Source organism: Lagenorhynchus albirostris, chromosome 4 (genome assembly GCF_949774975.1).
Source record: "Lagenorhynchus albirostris chromosome 4, mLagAlb1.1, whole genome shotgun sequence".
Classification (NCBI taxonomy): Eukaryota; Metazoa; Chordata; class Mammalia; order Artiodactyla; family Delphinidae; genus Lagenorhynchus; species Lagenorhynchus albirostris.
Window position 1 is genome coordinate 38,125,921 of NC_083098.1, and position 19,978 is coordinate 38,145,898.

Genomic DNA, 19,978 nt, shown 5'->3' on the forward strand with positions numbered 1-19,978 from the left:
AGAAAAAATCAGCTAATACCTTTGTTTCAAATCAAAGCTCAGATTTAAGATAAAAATTTAACCTGGTCCTTTGGAAATAACAAGTTACCAGAGGCCTTTGCTGCCTGCCCTCAAGTCTGTAAACACAGTCCTAATTATTCTGGTTACAATTTATGGCTCAACATCGGTATCAGGAATCAATCTCAAATCTCTTAAGCAGTCACAGGATCTGTTCCCTGACAGTATTTACCAACAGCAGCACCAGCTGTAACTCAGCACATCCCACGGTCCTAGGAAATATCACCAGCAATTTCAGCACTTTCCACCTTAACATCACACATGTATTTATTAATTCTCTCCCCTCTCCCTCCCTCTCTCTCTGTCTCCACCTCCCCTCCACCTCCACCCCCTCCAGGCTCATGGTAATATGACCTTTACATATTATTCTTTCTGAGTTATTTTAGCATTTCACATTAATAATAAAGCTCATAAATGATATCATACACAAGTTGCTTGGCATTTCCATAAAACAGTTCAATATAAGTTTATTTCCTTAATGGCTCTTTCTAAGACATAAAGAAAATGTTTATTACTTCAAACAAACAGAAAACAGCAATAAAAATATAGGCCACTATTATTATTGCTATGCATTTGCTCAGTGTGATTTGCTAAACAAATAAGGACTAACCCTCATAAAGCTACTAGTATCCTATTCTTGCTTGAAAATAAAAATATTAGAAGCCGAGTCCCAAAGTGACACCATTGAGCTGCCTGCAAATGTCTGAAGGAAGACTAAGCATTTAGTATTTTCTCTTTTGTGGCATCGAAGTAACCCCACTTTTCTGAGATAGCAGCATACACTTTTCAGAACTGCCTGCAAAGGTGCCTGGAGCCACGTGATCTGGCATCCCACAGCTCAGTGGCACAAAGGTCTCACCTTGTTCCCGAGGAGGAGTCCCTCTCAACCAGCTGAGCTATGCGCCGCATGGCACAGGCTCTATTCGTCCTCCCGTGTTTCCGAAAGGACTCCCTCAGAGCCTTCAAGCTCCAGTCCCAGCCTCATGTCAGGGAAGCTAAGGATACTCCCTGGAATGTTCCACAAATTAAACAGTAGAGGATGGGACCGCAAATAGAGAGAGAATAAAAGCACTGCACAAAAAGAACTCTCCCTGTTTCTCAGCGTTACACAGCAGTTACCATTGGCCAAAGCCTCTTTTTCCCCCTCCTCCATTCTCTCACTCACCTTCAACGATTATTTGGCCTGTCAAGGCAGTGCTTAAGGAGATTAACCTGTTGTGTTTTTTTAATTTTTGTTTTTGTTTTCTGCATGAAATCTCTTAGCTGGTAATATACCATCAGGCTTGTTTCTTTGTTTTTCAGGAATATGAAAACATAAAATAAGAGAACAGTGTACAATTATAGTGTGGTTTGAAGACTGAACTGAATGAAAATCTACAGTGTATTGAGAATATTCATATTAAATGGATTCAGTATCATTAATATTATTACAAGGAATTAGATTAAAAATGTATTACCAAAATAGAATGTATTACACCTTGATTTTAATATGGTAATTTTTCAGCTGCCTTTAGGGTTACTCTGGACTCAGTAAGAATGCTTTTTAAAACGTTACAGATTCACTTGCTCTTTTCTCAGCCATAATTCCTCACCTAATCGATAGAACACAGAAAATCATGAGTGACTCTTTTCACAGTTTTGCCAGATGGTACTTAACTAGTACCCTTCTAGTTGCACAGCAGAGGAGGTAATTCATTATACGCAGTGGATGCCATAGGCTAGCATTTGTGTTTAATTGTCTCAGGGAACTCACAGTGAGAAAAACCTCTGAAAAATGGGACAGTGGGGTAGAAAAACAAAAAATCAAGAGTCTGGTTTGCCTTTTCCTGACTCAGTATTCTGGGGCAAATCACCTAGATCATTTGGACACATTTCCCGTATTAAAAGATTGCGATAAGATGGTTATAGCTATTTTCTAAGTGGGTTTTTGTCCCAATGTCCAATGAATTCATTCTAAGAGGAATGTAGCGTGTAATTTATAATTTGTTCATTGTGGAGGCCCAGTATAGATAATTAACATGAAAGACTACCCAAAAGAAATTTTTTTTTAATTCTGTAATTTCAATCATATCTTGAAATCTAAATTTTTACCAAATTTATAGGAAAAGTTACACATTTCAATTTCACCTCCCTTTCCCCCTTCTCCTGCAGAGGTATTAAGGCCCAAACTCACCAAAGAAGCAAGAAGCAGGGGTTCCCTTTCACTCCTGGAAAATACCAAGTTGGCTTTGATTTGCTAGACAACAGTTTTACCCATACAACACCTTTTATCCTCACAGTATCTGAGAGCTGAAAATAAGCAGTAGTTTAAAAACATACACATTAATAAACCAAGGACTTGACAAACACAAGAAGGAAGATGGAAGAGAGAAAAGCATTTTAAGAAAATGATCCTGTGATTTAAATGATTCCAAAGCAAAGTTTATGTCAAATTTGAAAACATTACCAGGGTTCTTGAGAAGGCCCTGGATGAGGCACTCTTGCTGAATGGGCTCTATCCTTAATCTGACCCAGAATATACAAGGCCAACCCAGTGCAGAAGGAGGCCAGAGGAGAAACAGGAAGTATTCATGTCATTCACCATCATGTATAAAGCTGTTAAGCAAGTGATATTTCTTATCATAGAGAATTAAATCTGTGTATCGAATGCCTTCATCAAGGCACTATTTGAACACAAGAAATGTCTCATTCCATTGAATGGCAACTTCTGTAAGTGATTTCATTAAAAATACGGCTGTCATGCGGAAACTAGTAATTTCATACTCAAAAGGACTATTCCTAGTATGCCTTCAAGTTATATTTGCACCCTGTACTAACAGAGCTGAGATTTTGCTGCTTTTCTTACTGCATAGTCAATATATAGTGCAGAGAGCTGGAGGCTGTTCTCCCCCATGCACCATAAACACCAGTTGTCATCTAAGAATAGATAGTGTTTGCATTTGTGTTACTGAAACAGCAGAAAGTATATGATGACTTCATTTCCCAGATGACTTTATAAAATATGGTGTTAAAACTCAATCTTTTAACTTTATTTGCTGGTTTGCAATGGACATGTTTTTGGTATTTGGGGAAAGAAAATTCTTTGTAGTAAGGGACTGTCACACACATTGCAAGACATAGGGCATTCTTGACCCCTGGGCACTGACTGCCTGCCAGTAGCTTCACCCAATCACTGTTATGACCAAAATACCCTCATGCATTTTCAAAAGCCTCTTAGTGAATGGCATCACCCATGACCCCAAACCCACAGCTGATGAAAACTAGCCCATTGGCACAAGGAAAGGTCAGGCTAAACTTTATCATGTAATCTACAGACTTCCAGATCCTCACTCCTCTATAAAGTCAAACATCCAAATTTCAGAGCCCTGTCAATTACACACATAGCCACACTCTTATCAAAATTGTTCAAAAGGAACACTACTATTTAGCCACAGAGACTTTTTCAAAGCTGGAACAATCTTAGAAAGTATTAACTCGAGCACCTTTATTTTATAGATAAGGAGACTAAAGTCCAGAAAAACGAAATGATTTGCCTGAGTTCACAGATGCTAATTAATACCAGAAGCAGGATCAGAGCCCACCTCCTACTTCCTTTCCCTTCCACTCTTCCCCATCCATAGGTTACAAAGTAAAGAAGGATCTTTCGAAACATCTCTCCAGCCATTGTTTAAATATAAAATTTTGGGCTTCCCTGGTGGCACAGTGGTTGAGAGCACGGGTTCGTGCCCCAGTCCGGGAAGATCCCACATGCCGCGGAGCGGCTGGGCCCGTGAGCCACGGCCGCTGAGACTGCGTGTCCGGAGCCTGTGCTCCGCGACGGGAGAGGCTACAACAGTGAGAGGCCTGCGTACCGCAAAAAATATATATATATAAAATTTTACCTGTGGTGACCCAGAAGGTTGACTTTCTTACGCCTGAAACTCTTTTTTTTCTGACAATTCTGTCCTGAATAATATTTTCACACACCACTAAGAACTTACTTTTAGAAAAGTTAATATGTACCTATTGAAATACTGTTTTTTTAAAAATCCAAGGTAATACTCTTTAAAAAAAAAAAATGGAAAAGTCCTCAAGTCTTTTCTAGTGAATCTGGATGCTGTATTTTCAAACAGAATTGTTTTAAGTCTTAAATACACCCTCCGACCAAAAACGAAATACAACAGTAAAACACAATAATGAACAAAGGCTAGTCAATGCAATATTGCCTGCTCTCTCTTTAAAGTAATGACATACAGTCCCTAAATATCTTAAAAACATTCATTGTTTTCACTAATGGGAAAAAACAACCCAGTATAGAAATTTATGGCTTCCGTTTTTCCCCAAAATGTTTTTTTTGGTGTTTACCATCAGTATTAGTGTTGCATTAACTATCAGTAGACTGCCAATCTCTGGTCTGCATGTGCTTTTCAAAATAAATATCTCAATTAGTAAAATACTGAATGCAGGTTTTTTGAGTTCCTAATTCCCAGTTTTACAGCTGTTCAGGCATCTGGACTATTATCATTAAAATGTTTCAAATTGAACACAACTTAGATATTCAGGGTTCTGGGCTACTCACAAAGAATGTTAAACTTTTATCTTGTAGTTCTAGAAGAAAGTACATGATCTAACTACTCAATGTCCTTCTCGATATAAAGTAATTGACTTCTGTGGGATTCACGCACCTGCACCATGAGCAGGCAGCATAGAAAAAATAGGAGAGAAGACTACACAAAACTAAAGTCACATGACACAAAACAGCATTTTGTGGAGAATTAACATCTTTAGTCAATGTAAGACAACATATACTTTTAACCACTCAAGTCATTTAGATATACCCTTACCTAATTTTATCATGATTTCCAAGTGCCATTTTTGAATAGGTAATGGTCCTTAATTACCTGGAGGCCTTGTTAAAAACTCAAATGGCTGGGCCCAGGTGGGTCTCAGTAATTTGCATTTCTAACAAGTTCCCAGGTGAAATTGATGCTGCTGGTCTTGGGACCACACTCTGAACTGCTACGCTAAAGGATTTTAAAAATACTTTATTTTGACAGTTATCAATAATAAGAAGCACATTTTTCGTTTTTACCCAGTGTGAGGTGCATACACACACACTAAAATTAAAAAAAGGAAGTTAAAACATGAAACAATTCTTACTTTTACTATATATAACGAACACTGATTTTTTTCTATTCCATTCCATCCTGTTCTATCCCTTTTCATTTAAAAGGAAACAGTGGTCATGAACCACTGATTTGATTTTATGACCACTGATAGAGCAAGACCTATAGTTTGAAAAATACTGCTCAGGAAACCCATGTTCATCATTTAATTTAATAATAACTGTTGACATGTATTGACACTTACCAGATGCTAGATAGCCTTCAAGTCTCTTTGCACGCTCACTTCATAAACTAAAAACCCATAACAAGGGCTTCCCTGGTGGCGCAGTGGTTGAGAGTCCGCCTGGCGATGCAGGGGACACAGGTTCGTGCCCTGGTCCGGGAAGATCCCACATACTGCGGAGCGGCTGGGCCCGTGAGCCATGGCCGCTGAGCCTGCGCGTCCGGAGCCTGTGCTCCGCAACGGGAGAGGCTACAACAGTGAGAGGCCCTCGTACCGCAAAAAAAAAAAAAAAAAAAAAACCATAACAATACTATGGACTAGGTATTATTAAATGCCCATTTTCACAGAGAGGAAATCTGTGGTTCAAGGAGGTTAATACAATTTGCCCCAGGTCACAGGGCTTGTGTGTATCAGAGCCAGGTTGGAACATAGGTCTAATTCCTGAGTATAATGATAAAGTATGGCATAATATCTCACAGTAAGATATTTTACTTTTGAATCCCAGATCTACCACTTAGTGGCTGTGTGACTTCGGTAAGTTACTGACTCCCCAAGTTTCCGTTTTCCCATCTATAAAAGAGAGATGATAATAGGTCCTACTGATGTGGGAGCTCGAGGATTAAAGGAGATAACCCAGGACAGGAGTTTGGCATAACTAGCACATAGTAAGGCTTCAATAATTGTTACCTATTGTTAGACACAGAAACTGACTCTTATTTGTCACATCATACAATGCCTCACTTCCCTTGCCTTCTAGTTTCCAGTACTATCTCCGAATTTGCCTTTTCTCCTGATTCCTTGGCTTCTGATTATCCTGTGACCTTGCTTCTCCCCTTCTCCCACCCATCCTCCTCCAGCAGCTCCATCTGTTGTGCGGGAGTTCTCAGGGCTCCTCACCCAGATAATTCCTTGGTAATCTCCACCTGTTTCTAGGCACCAAAATTCAAGCCTCCCCACAGAACCTCCCAACTTGAGCCTAACCCCATAGACACAGAAAAGTTATTCCATGATGAAAGTGTGAGTTGTTACCAAAGTATGAAATCTCTAATCAGCAAATGACAAATGTGAGAGGGCTAGTCCTTCTGTATACCCATAGATGTCTTTGTATAAAATTGTTGGCAGTGCCCTTGACCATTTCACAGTAACAATTAAAACATAATGGGATACAAAAACCAAAATGGAATTCTGTAGTTGGTACTCATGTGGCTAAATCCTAGTTTTATGTAATTAGGTGCAACAAGATAACATCAGGCTCCTTTGACTCCCCTAGCTCATCTTTTCTTGCTAGAAGTTTCTTCACATAAGAAAATTTAAAACCAGATATTCACAACACAATAAAACAATCAAAGATGACACTTCAAGGAGGCTGGAGAACTTTTTTCTCTAGGTATCTTTACAGATAGGGCTGAGATGCACTCCAACAGTTTCTATGATAAATGCTCCTTTCTTGAGAAAGACTAGCTTTGAAATTACTTTCCCTATTGCCCATTTCATTTCTGTGTGCCCAGTGAGTACTGCCACCACTAACTCCACTTTTCTCCCCTTCTCGGTTGCTACCCCCAGAGAAATAATCCTTTCCTTCTATATTTTAGCTTTTTCTTTTCTTATTTTTTAATTGAGGTATAGTCAATTTATGATGTTATATTAGTTTCAGGTTTACAATATAGTGAACTCAATATTTTCATAGATTATACTCCATTTAAAGTTATTATAAAATATTGGCTATATTCACCATGCTGTACATTGCATCCTCATATCTTATTTTATATCTAGTAGTTTGTACCTCTTGATCCTCTTCCCCTATCTGTCCCCACTCCTGCTCCCCCAGTGGTAAACACTAGTTTGTTCTCTTTGAGTCTGTTTCTGTTTTGTTATATTCTTTCATTTGTTTTATTTGTTTAGATTCCACATATAAGTGAAAACATACAGTATTTGTCTTTCTCTGTCTGACTTACTTCAGTAAGCAAAATACCCTCCAGGTCTATCCATGTTGTTGCAAATGGCAAAATCTCATTCTTTATTAATGGTTATATAATATTCCATTGTGTATATACTCCACATCTTCTTTATCCATTCATCTGTTGATGGACACCTAGGTTGCTTCCATATCTTGACTATTGTAAATAATGCTGCTATGAACATTGTGGTACATATATCTTTTCGTATTAATGTTTTTATTTTCTTCAGATACATACCCAGGTATAATAAAGAGCTCATACAACTCAATATAAAAAATGATAAAATGATTAAATGAGCAGAAGACCTAAATAAACATTTTTCCAAAGAAGACATTCAGATTGTCAACAGGCACATGAAAAGGTGCTGAACATCACTAATCATCAGGGAAATGCAAATCAAAACCATAACGAGATATCACCTCACATCGGTCAGAATGGCTATCATCAAAAAAATAACAAATAATAAATGTTGGTGAGGATATGGAGAAAAGGGAACCCTAGTACACTGTTGATGGGAATGTAAGTTGGTAAAGCCACTATGGAAAACAGTATGGAGGTTCCTGGGGAAAAAAAAATAAAGAAAAAATATTTATTTATTTATTTATTTATTTATTTCAGCTTTTTGAGTTGGGTCTCTAGTCCTCAGCTCTAGGACCACCTGCCCCTTCTCTCTCTGCCACCTCCAACTGTTGCTCACAGTGTTCCTGTGGCATACTTAATGGTGGATATAAACTTGGTTTACTGTAATACAGTGCACTGTTCATGAAAATAGAAGGGCTGCATCTTTATAGTCATCTTTTTACTATAATTTGATGCACCCAGTATTAAAAGTACTGACATATAAAACTTCTCATAAGCCGTTTTGCCTAAAAAAAAGAAGCCCACCCCTTACCTGGGGTTTCCTGGGATCATTTCACAAATAAATTACTTGCACTTGGGGCAAACATCTGGGAATTAAACAATAAGTATAGATCATTGTAGTTTCATGGACCATATCTTTGCTGTTCACCTCTCACCAGAAATAAAGCCTGGTCAAGCCAATCACTATAGATTGATTCAGTTACCAGCCTATAGTAGAGGGAGCTTCTTTTCTCATGAGAGAACCCTAATGGTGGTAATCCATCCCAGGGACCTCAACTTACTGGCACCAGAATGTCATCTAAAAGACCTGCAGGAGAACTTCAAGGCCAGTTCCTGGAGGCCATATTGGGACCAGGGTCTATACTATATGTCAGACTCATTGAAACACAGATTATCATTCTAAAATTAATACTGAAGAGAAGAGCACTGAGAGGAGGTGACATATTAGAAATAACAGGGTATTTGGATTCAGATAGATTTGTTTTTCTCAACTCCATATGCCTTATTAACTATAATGTCTTGAGTAAGTTTTACCTCTTTGAGCCTAAACTTCCTTATACAGTGGGAATAATATACCTTAATTAGATATAATATGGTTTACTTCTAGAATTATTAATTATTTCCAACTATTTATAGAATTAGAAGTAGCATGTGTTAAAAAAAATCTCATGGAGTGCTTGGTATGGGCTGGCCAAAAAGTTCGTTCGGGCTTTTCGTAAGACATTACGAAAACCCGAACGAACTTTTTGGCCAACCCAATACCCAGTAGGTACTTAATTCATTAGAGTGCTTATTATTATGAAAGTCTATGTGACTTAAAGAGAGAGAAAAACTCAGGACAAAATGAGAGTTATTTCCCCTCAGGAAATTTGAAAAATTACTATCTTTTCTGAGGACTCAATTTGATGGGCAGAATACAGCCCTAATTACAGATTCTAATTATGACTTTAGCCTCAATTTACTGATAGATTTCATTTGTAGGAAAAGGAAAGTTTTCTCTTCTGCTTCTCAGAGATATTCCTGAGGGCACTCTTCTATACGTTTATGATATGCATATTGAAAAGAACTCACATGTTTGGTCTTAAGTAACTACTTTCAAAATTACTCAGATATGATTTTCTTCCTAAGGTTTTCAAGAAATGTAAATTTGAGGCAAGGCCATTTTATCTATCAGGGAGTATAAAATCAGTACCTAGAATGTTTCAAGGAACCACAAAAAAAATAATCTGGAAAAATTATTGGCTCTGGAATACTAAAGCTACAAAATAGAATTTTATAAGTATTTAACTACATGTCTTAAAAAAGTAAAGAAAAAAAAATGGAGGTAATTCAGCCTATTTCCATAATGGATTTGAGTTAACTTTTAACTTAGTTAAAAGGTAGGGGTATGTTAAGTGCATTAAAGTAAGGCTAAAAGGACGCAAACCATGTCATTAGAAAACCTCAACAAGGGTACAACTGCGCATCAAATTTAGTTCTGAGTTTCTTGGGTGACAAGCCAAAATGAGAAACATGGTGATTTTTAGCCTCTTTTCTTCTAAGAAAAGAAACAACACTAGTTAATCAGAAGAGACACACTTTTTTGCGGGCCTCTCACTGTTGTAGCCTCTCCCGTTGCGGAGCACAGGCTGCGGACGCGCAGGCTCAGCGGCCATGGCTCACGGGCCTAGCTGCCCCGCGGCATGTGGGATCTTCCCGGACCGGGGCACGAACCCGTGTCCCCTGCATCGGCAGGAGGACTCTCAACCACTGCGCCACCAGGGAAGCCCGAGACACACTTTTAAAAAGGTTAAAGGCAAAGATGAATTTATAGAGATCTTTATATAAGGAATATTGAAATACATAACAAAAAGTGCCAAGATGTTTTCCATGGAGCCCATCTCTTTTCTATTGACTCCCAGTAAACAATAAAAAGTATTATATTAAAGCATAGTGAATGAAGACAATGTAACAAAAAGGAGTTATAATATGATAGTTAAATTTCCAGTCATATAGTGGATAGTTAAATTTCCAGTCATATAATCTGATAAAAATAGAGAACATGGAAGATTTAGAAAGCTGAGTAGACTATTACTCTTAAATATCAATGGTTGCTTTTCCAGTCATATAATCTGATAAAAATAGAGAACATGGAAGGTTTAGAAAGCTGAGTAGACTATTACTCTTAAATATCAATGGTTGCTTTTCCAGTCTTCTCAGACGTACTATATAAAGAGGAACTTGAGGAAACTGAACTATATATGGTCCCTGGGTAGTGCCCGAAACACAAGTATTATGCATTGTTTATTGACAAATTATCCACATGCTAAACGGCAGTTATGCAAGTGACAAAAGTATCACCGCCTTGAAAATGAAATAAGCCCATTTGTATTTTGGCTCAAAGGGAGTGTAACCCTCACCTCCCTTCTACAGGTTAGGCAGCAGCAATAACTGCAGAGAAAAACAATTTTTTTTCAAGAAGCAACTTTGAGCGTAAATGCTCAAATGAGATGAAAACAAAACCAATATAGTAAAAAAGAGTCAGTAAAACGAAAGTAGGTGCCCTTCCAAATTTCCTCCTCTTCTTCCACCTCCACATTCCCCTTTAGTTAAATCTGATTCCCTCAAGCACTAGCACTCAAGATAATTATTAAATAGCCAAAATTAGTATTTCTATTTTGTTTTATTAATTAAGATTATTGCCCATTTCACAGGCAACAGAATCCATTATTAGTCCTCACAGCTAAATCCAGGACCTCCCACTGGGATCTGGCAGATTACAGATTTTACAGTATAATATAAAAAACAATTGTGGAAGATGTATACCTATTCTAACTGTTTCTACTCTCTTTAAACTCAAGTGTATTTTGTAATTTCAAAAAGGAAAAATGGTTCCACACTAGATTTTCTTTTGTTTTGCTTTTACTTTAGAATAGCAAAACACAAAATTTCATCTATTCTAGGAATTAAATAGGCTTGTGTGGGCTGGTCTGGAAAGTGAATTATGTTTGGGAGCACTGTCACTTTTGGAAAGTGAACCGTGAGTCCAAATAGACATTTTTGAAATGAACTTTGGGGAAATAACTACCTGCATAAATTGGAGTCCACCACTGCCTTTTCTCATTCATAACTTTGCTTGCTCATTCACTTAGGAAACATTAACAGATGCCAACTATGTTTCAGACACTGTGCTAAGCACTAGATGCAGGTGGTTCCCTCACCACCAATACACTCATTAAGGAACTCACTGTAGTGGGTTGGGTTGCATAAAAATAATTATTCACAGTATGTTTAAAACATCATGGAAGCAGATAAGATGAAATGATTAATTCTTCCTGCACAGAATTAGGTAAGTCTTCCAAAGGAAGTTCCACTTGAAGTGAACCACCAATAATCAAGAGGGGCTTTCCAGGCAGAGGGCATTCCAGGAGAATGAAACCCAGGAGCAAGAAATCAGAAGTATGAAGAGTGAGAAGCCTTTGTGTAGGAAGACAAAACTAAAAATGAAGGGCTTTGAAGAGCTTTTAGTTGCTATACTAAAGCGTTTAAAGTTACTTTTATAGATCTTTGGGATGTATCAAAGGTTTTAGAACAAGGGACTTATACAATTAGATCTGCACTTTATAAAGATTAATTGTGGCAATGCCACAGTAGAATGGAGATGCTGCTTAAAAGCACACATATACATAGTAACCTCTGAAAACTGAACACTCTTTGAGTCTTCATCACAATAATCCCTCCACTTCCAAATGTGCTTTTACTTAGCTGCTGAAACCATCATAATCTTGTAAAGTTTGAGTTCATATAGCAAAGACAGATGGGTTACCATTGCAAGACTCAATATGAAGTTCCAACTCTGCACATGAAGAGCATTAACTTCATGACTAAGTTGCCTATTTGCGACTTTAATTTTAAATACCTTTCTCCATCTGGGAGAAATATTAATCCTTTAACCACAAGTTTAAGTGTAAACAGGCATCTTTTTATTTTAAATCTCTTCTGCTTTTTTCCTCAGTAAAGTGTGATCAAGATAGAATGGATACCCCAGGTTCTCATTATCATCAAGCTTCTCCACACTCGTGTATGACCAATTGGGTGGCTGTCCTTCCTTACTGGGCTCCAAGCTGTGGCTCTATCCACCTCCCCCATCTTATCTTTCCAAGGCATTCGGCTTTACCAAACGTTGAAACAAGGCAGAAAGAAGGAATCAGCATTACATAAGCTCAACTCATGGGAAAAGAACTCTTCAACACTGGCCAGAAAAAACACAGGAGAATAAGCACAGGTAACAAAGACGGTCCTACAGCACTGCAAACGCTAAGAACAGTAACCAAATGCATGGCCTGGACTTTGCAGTGGCACCACCTACTTTCAGCCTTGAGAAACCAACCTGGACACTGACAGAGCCAGAGAGAAAACACACGTCAATGGGCCAGTAGGTCACAGCAAAACTATTCAGGGCACTGTTGGTAAACAACAACTAGGCTTTGACCAAGACAGCAAAATAAACAGACTCAAACTACTCAGTACCACCTGCTGCACATTCCTTGCCCTTCCTGCCCACCACACCCCTGCTTCCCTAAACCCACACCCTCACCCTAGAGAGCCCAAGATCACACAGTAAGTAAAACCATAAGGATGAAAGTTTTCAGAGCTTTGGCCATTGCTATCCTGAGCAAAACCTGAAAGGATTTCACTGAAAATTTCAGTCCAGAACACTTCCTTCCCACTTTTACACTTAAATCTATACTCTTGTCTGGAAGGGTACATTGCTATTTGTTCTGCAGTGATTATTTTTCTTGAGAACGCAATTCTTCCCCACTTACTCAAGTCTTTATTTTCAAAATTGTTCAGATTCACTGTATATACAGCCCAGAAGAACATAACTGAGAAACCATCCTCCTCTCAAAACCAAGCCCCTGAGATTAAGTAATAAAACCAAATAACACAGTTGAAAGCCAAGGACAAACTGAGTTTCAACAACCTTTCACATGTAGAAAGGATTACAGATTCTCCTTCCTTTTATCACTCTAGTTGTGTATTCCTCACATACACCTCAAACTAAATTCCAGATCTGAAAAAGTTCACAAGTTTTCCCTTATTCCCACTTAAAGGTCTTCCACCAAGAACATACCCCCTCTGAATGGAAGGAGGATTTTATTTATTTTAAGGTTTTGTCAATATCTCAGTCTTCCAAGATGTCTAAGGTGAATTCTCTGACAACTCAGTAATGGCTCTAAAGAGAACAGATTTCTCGCCTTGCTACCTGAAGGTCAGGCACTCAGGGAAGACAAAAAGGGGAATTGTATCATTGGGCTCTCTTAGAGGTTGAACTATCCCCAGAGAAGAGGAAGTATTAAGAAATTTAAAAGGGAGAGTGAGATCTTAACAAGTCTAACGTGGGCTTTATATTTGTTTTCTGGCTTTTTCTAATATACTAATTCTGTGTGTTTTATGTTTTATGATGCCTAGCTTAATACCAACATCCATTCTTGCCCTTAAGGGTTGGTTTTGAGTTCTAATTAGAATCAGGGGACAGCTTGTTTGTATTTAATCTGTCTGTCCATCTTCTCAGTAATTGAGTAAAGCTCTTACCTCTACTGTTAGTATTGCTGGGTTTCAATTGATTTGTCCTACTTAGCAGACACAGCAACACATATTGTTTTGCTTATGGATAAGCAGACACTTTACAACTTTTATATTTCAAATACCCAGCATGATTTATTTTTTTCCTCATTTTAGAAAGAGGTGAAATAATAATGTCTTGCTACATTTAAAAAATAAAAGAGTAATTTAATATAAACTATGAGGGATGCAGAAATAGCTTGGAAATGATATTTTAAATGAATTAATATATGCATAGACTACAAGGGAGTCTGGGCTCCCTATTACTAGCTGGTATTGAAAACCTAACATCTCTAAGGAATCCAGAGTAATATTCTCCCCCTTTCTACTTGGGGACTTGTACAATAAACATTTTTTAAATGAGAAGTATTTTTTAAATTAGAACATATTACATATTTATCTTCAAAAGAGGTTGGATACCTCCTCGAAAAGTTACTCTTTAAAAAATCTAAACAAAATCTTTTGGGTGGCTTAAAATTCACCAAAGATTCCCTAACGCTTTGTTTACAATGAAAGTGCTGTTATTAAAACATACCTCTGTATGCCTGTTATCTAGGAAACTCTTATAATACTGATATAAGACACCAGCAGAAACAAGCAGCGGGGAAAAGGAGGATAGATACTAAGGGAAGTGTACTGCACAGAGTTTTCAATCCCCTCTATTTTTAAGCCTAGAAGCGCGAACCACCAGCTTGCGTTGTTTTTATCCATTTAAAAATAATAAAGGAGCATTGTTTCCCATCATCTACACACGCGCGTATGCGCACACACACACACACACACACACACAAACACACACACACTGCACCAGCACGGGATTCCTGCGATCCCCCCTCGCCCCCTGCAGCCCCCGCCCCTGTCGCAGGCAGCTGTGCCCGCAGCCCCCACGCGCAGGCGAGGCCGCGTCCCAGCCTCCCGCGGTGGCGCCGGAGCACACCCCCCACACACACACCCCGCGGCGTCACCTACCCTCCTCGGAGCGCACGACAGACGGGGGACGGCGACTGCTCCGAAGAAAAAGGCCCCCAGGACAAGCCGGGGGAAAAAAGGAAAAGAAAAAAGGGGGAGAGCAGCCTCCTTACTTCCCACAATAAGGGGAAGTGTTGTGCCCCATGCACTTGGTAGCTCCGCAGCTGTAGTTTTGGAAGAAATACGCGGCGGCAGAAGGAGCTGCGGCTGGGGTGGAAATTGTGGGTGTTTTCCCCCCAGCCGCCTGTGCCTCGATCCTCCCCGGTCCCCGCTGCAGCCTTGACAGCTCCCCTGGCCTTCGAGACCCTCCGAAGCCCCGCCGGTTTCCACCCGGAGCTGGACTGAGTTGCCACATGCACTTGAGAAATCCTAGCAGTTGCGCAAAGAAGAGTCCCAGAAGTTAGAAAGAGTGACTGTGTGTGAATGTGTAAATGTACAGTACAAGAGGCTGGAACAACTGAGCCGGGCCAACCCTCAGACGCAGCCCTGGGTTTCAGATTTCATTTGGCAACTGGCAGCTTCAGAAGATTCGAGCCGCACTACTGGGGAGGCCGGGAGGAGCCCTGTCCTCGCCCAGCGCCTCACTGCTCGTTTATCTCAGAGCCTGAGTGACTGCCGGGCGCCTGGCTCCCCAACGGCCAGGCAGAGCCCTGCCTCGGTCTCCCCGCAGCTGGCGTCACTCGTTTTATTTCGTTTTATTTCATGTACATCATAGACACACATTGATCACAGATCTGGGGCTGTGGGTGTGGAAAAGAATGGAGAAACCATGTCTCCTACCCCCTAGAAACTCTGCATTTCTTTGACCACCCCCCCCCACACACACACACAAGGTTTTACTTGCTTCCCTCAGCTATTTATGTAAAATCTTATTTCTCCAATCAGAATTACCTGGGTCATTAAACCTGTATTCCTAGAAAGGTTTATTTAGATGGATGCCCTTTAGTTAGATCTTTAGAGGAATTCGAAGCATAATTACTTCCTTATCATTGTTTAAGAGCTCTCAAAATTACACAGTATGAAAGAAAGAGGACAGAGTAGTAAACATTTTGCTGATGCAGCCCCCCTCTCCTCCCACTACCAAAAATGTCAATTTCAAATCTAGATATTACAGTACTGGTTACCTGGAATGCCAACTCAATTATTCAAAAAATTTTATAAAGGTCTCTGCTTTAGATTATTTAAAAATCATCACTAGATTTCTTTAAGACACAAAATAAGAGTATTCTCACTAGGGATCTGCAGGGATATGGATGAGCACACATTCAAACTTAGCAACACCAAAAATAAAACTCTGTGTGGGGCTTCCCTGATGGCGCAGTGGTTGAGAGTCCGCCTGCCGATGCAGGGCACACGCCTGCCAATGCAGGGGACATGCCTGCCGATGCAGGGGACACGGGTTTATGCCCCGGTCCGGGAAGATCCCACATGCCTCGGAGCGGCTGGGCCCGTGAGCCACGGCCGCTGAGCCTGCGCGTCTGGAGCCTGTGCTCCGCAACAGGAGAGGCCACAAGAGTGAGGGGCCCGCGTACCGCAAAAAAAAAAAAAAAGTCTGTGTGGACACATGTTTTTTTTTTTCTCTTTTATCCTTCTTTCTCTGGTTTCTTGGAGTCTTTCTTTCTGGTGATCTGCCCCATCCAGGCCTGATGTCCCACTAGAAAATTGATTTTCTGGCGGAAGAATTCTCAGCCATTTAACGAATCAAATTAAGTTCTGCAGGGAAAAAAATTTGGGGGGCATTTCCTTTATAAAATGTGTATGGAATTCCTAACCAGAAGCAATGTAGCTTATTTTCTAATTGGTAAGAACAAATGTCCTTCATCAACTCATGTGGTTTTACATGTTCTACCTGCACCCTGGCAGGTAAAATGCCAATGGGCAGTTTTAGATGAAAGCTGGAAAACAATGAAATTAACCAAAATGAAATCTGCACACACTTGATGGACTCAGGAGCATCAGGAAGATAAGTGTCAATAGGTATGATTCAAGATTCTGACTTTTAAAAAAGACAAGGAACCTATCATGTCGGTAATCTATTTCAGGCTCTAACAATTATTACCGCAAGCAATTTAGACTCAGGACAATACAAAATTGAACTCAAGGTAGTTGCTGGATAGTCCCTAATCCAAAAGGTTAAGGCATGCCTCTGTGACACACCCTTTCATCCAAGATCTTTCCCTTCACATCTCTTGACTTCTGTCTCCACCCTTTCCACCTGACATCACTTCACTGAAGTGTATGATGTGTGTGATTATCTTAAACTAGATAGTACAACTGAAGGATAGGAAGATTGTCACTTGAGAATTAAGCAGTGGGGGGGGGTATATCTACCAAAGCCCCCTCTTCCCCTCCCACTTCTCTGCTGAAAAAGAAGGGCCACTGTATTTGTTTCCTAGAAGCTCCTTAGGAATTTAGCAAAGATCTTTGTTACCAGAGAGTATAAACAAACTAGAAAATGCTTGGTTGTTCACAGGACTCATACTATGTTACTTTTCTCTTATTTGTGGATTAATTGAGACTAGGAGACATCCCTTATACAGACCGTAGCAACTTAAATAAATTTGTAAAGAGGAGACTTGAAAGATTCTAACCAGCGGAGGATGCTAATGTGACTGATACAGACTCCAGGGAGTGTGATGTCTGTCTTTCAATTCCCAGGGTCTCTGGTGAGAACTTGCCCAGGGCATCACTTAAAGCTGAATTTTACCAGTCAACTCAATTCTCAGTTAAAGGCATGTTTCAGATGAACTCTACAAAACCCACAGATGCTTCAAGGGTAAGGGCTAAATTTCTAGAATTCCTAAATCATAGACATCCTCAGAAGGAGTCTATGAAAGGTCAGTATAAAAGGCAAGCAAGATTTGAAGGGCCTTAACAAGGAGATTTACAAGGAGGATGTCAGGGACCTAGAAGAGAAATAGAAGGAGATAGAGGAGAAGTGGGTGGAAGGGGAGAGAGAGGAAGAGGAGAGAAAGCTGATAATGGCCTTACTATACTTGGGCAAGTTGTTTGAGTATCAGTATTGCCAGAGTCGAGGGCAGAAAAGCATCCATAGACAAAGCCCCTTGGACACTTTCTGTCTTGCTACTTTGGTTAGAATTTAGTTGGAGAAACCTCAGCAAGAATGTGTACAATCACTTTGTCTAATATTTCAAGTATATGGGTCAAATGGTACTATTAAACAAGTATGGATTAAGAATGTGTTTTAGTGCAATTTACTAATTTAAAAAGTGTAAAGTTTTCCACCAGATTCCTCGCCAGATTCTTTGAAGACCTTAGCATAGAGTAATGTATTGTCATGTTACCCACTTGTCCATTAATATCGGATACTGGGGCTCTTTAATTATGTTTTCTTTGGGGAAAACATAAATTCCTAAGAGGGCAAAAAACACAGTAACAAAACTGAATAGTCAAAAATTGCCAAAATCCTAACATTTCCTTCGGGTTCTCACCAACAATGCAGAATTTGTGTGGGTACTAGAATATGCCAAGATCTGATTTCAGAATTAAGATAGAAGGCTGTGCTTTGATGCATGTCTGTTTCAAAACGTCTGTCTTTGGTTTTTCTTTTTATTTCCTGGTGGAAGTTTTAAATTTTTTAGAAAGTCCAGTTTTGTCTTAGCTAAATAAAGTAGAGAGAGATTCAGGGAGTTTTGTGCCTACCACCTCCCAACACTTTGGATCACATGATTCAGAAAAAGGGGTAGCACTACTACTATTAAAATGTTGGGGCCAAAATATCCAACTGAATCCCTGTGAGAGAGAATAAAGTCGAGAAAGTGCAAAAGAGAGAACAGCTCCTGTGGAGGTGGATTCTTCCTGCCTCTATAATTCCATCATAGGTCTGCTGTCAGTCAAGGGCCTTAAAAATGAAACACAAGTATGTTATGTGCCTGTTTAGATCCTGAATGGAGTATAATATCAACCACCTCTATATACTCTTACTGAACTGATATATTTTTGGTGGCAGCCAGTGTCATACTCCATTGTCCCCTAGACCTTCAGATTAGATGGTACACACAAGAAAAATACATGATTAAATTTAGTTTTAAAATAGTGTTTGTTGTTTTTTGTCTAATTACAAAATTAATATATGTTCAACTCATGAAATTGGGACACTATAAAAAAGCATAAAAGGAGAAATTAAAAATTGCCATGATCTCACTATACAGAGATAAGTATTGCTAACATTTTGAGTATATCTAATTGTTTCTTCACCTCTGTATGTGTGTGTGTCTTAAATAATGGTTTGGCTCATATTACTAACCAAAGCAAGGTCCTCTTTGCCTGGGCTGCAAATTCAAACCTCAATTTCCAATTAAAATGGTTTTCTTTGTTTAGAGTTACACTGCAGAGTTTACTGGATTCTGTTAAAGAACTAAACTCTCCCTTCCAAGATATGCAGATTCCTCTCAGTCAGATCCCAGAAAAATCTCCTGCTTTATACTTTCAGTGGCCATTTCTAAATCTCTCCCTTAGTAGTCTAGAGTTTCCTTGAGCTTGTTGACTCAAAATTTCTCTAAGATAGTCTTTGTGTTCCTGTCACTCACATCCCAGCTCTCTTTTCTCTACTCATCGATGAGTACAAGCGTGCACACATTCACACCCCCTACACACACACCATATACATTCACATCCCACATGCACATCCATAGAGTAAAACATTCCTCCAGACATGAAACTTCCCACTTGTGGACTCAGCTCTCACTATCAAAACACTGGCATGGGAACTTAAAAGTCTAATTCCATTTGAGTATCTGAGTAATAGCAAGATGGGCTTATTTTCAATATACTTGCCTTTTTGTAGGTTTCAAGCTTATTCTCATGTTGGAATCTTCCCACTAAGTCTATGTTCTTTAGAAAATTAAACACTGCCATTGAGATAAAACAACCTGCTCCTAAGAATTATTTACTTGTAGACTATGTGTGACTTAAAAATGGTTTCCATTTTTAAGCAGATAGAAAGTAAATTATCAGTAGGGTCTTTACATTTGTCTAATTGCAGTGTCGTATATGCCAAGTCTTATCATTTTTCTAGGGTACCCTCATTCCATCCTATTTTCATCATATTCCAAGTGCTTCCTCATTTCATTTTATTTTCATCATATTTCAAGCACTTTAAATAATGGATGTACTTTTTTGCCTCCTTTTCCATATTTTCTTCCCCTTGCCATTGCCTGCTTTATCTAGTTTCAGATAAT

General features: G+C 39.2%; 1 protein-coding gene across 3 annotated transcripts in view; it reads right to left on the reverse strand.

Annotated features, from left to right (window-relative positions):
• ARHGAP24 (Rho GTPase activating protein 24) overlaps positions 1-19,978 on the reverse strand; it is a 780,792-nt gene that overhangs the window by 501,216 nt on the left and 259,598 nt on the right. Inside the window, exon 1 of one of the 3 annotated variants that reach the window (XM_060147877.1) lies at positions 14,778-15,048. The exons of 1 other annotated variant lie outside the window; for it this stretch is intronic. The gene's annotated coding sequence lies outside the window, so the exon portion shown is untranslated. Of the gene's footprint in view, positions 1-14,777; positions 15,049-19,978 lie in introns of those variants that run through there. One more of the 3 variants, XM_060147879.1, reaches the window with a different exon arrangement.